A 514-nucleotide genomic window follows, 5' to 3' on the forward strand; every position below is an offset into this window, starting at 1 on the left:
ATAATTATTACAAGCATCAGAATACTACCATTTTTATTTTTGCAGTTGTCAGCAATGGTTATATAAAGCATTATTGTAAATTCATTCCTAATGTCAGAACTGATTTTGTCTCACTAAAGCAAAGAAAAAAATAGACAACAATTAATTACGGAAAGTAATATGAACTATGCAATATTTCTTATAATATGCAGCTGTGATATAAGGTAATAATTTTACATTAAATACTATTCAAAATTTCTTAAGTGCTTCATATATAATTCCACATTAGTGACTCACGTTTTAAACAATAGTCCGAATCCCGCTATGTTAATATTTGTATATGTGGACGTAATTCTATCCCGCTCCGCTAGATGTCAGGTCCGCGATATTTCGCACTCACGCCAATGCTACTAGTATACAGCTGTCCGGTATTATTATAGTAAGGTATTTGTACACCATTCAGCTGTTGTTTACAGTGTAGCCTAATTAACAGGGACCAGGCAGAAATGTAAGGCACATATCAAATTTCAGCGCA

The sequence above is a fragment of the Periplaneta americana genome, chromosome 2 (genome assembly GCF_040183065.1).
Source record: "Periplaneta americana isolate PAMFEO1 chromosome 2, P.americana_PAMFEO1_priV1, whole genome shotgun sequence".
Taxonomy (NCBI): domain Eukaryota; kingdom Metazoa; phylum Arthropoda; class Insecta; order Blattodea; family Blattidae; genus Periplaneta; species Periplaneta americana.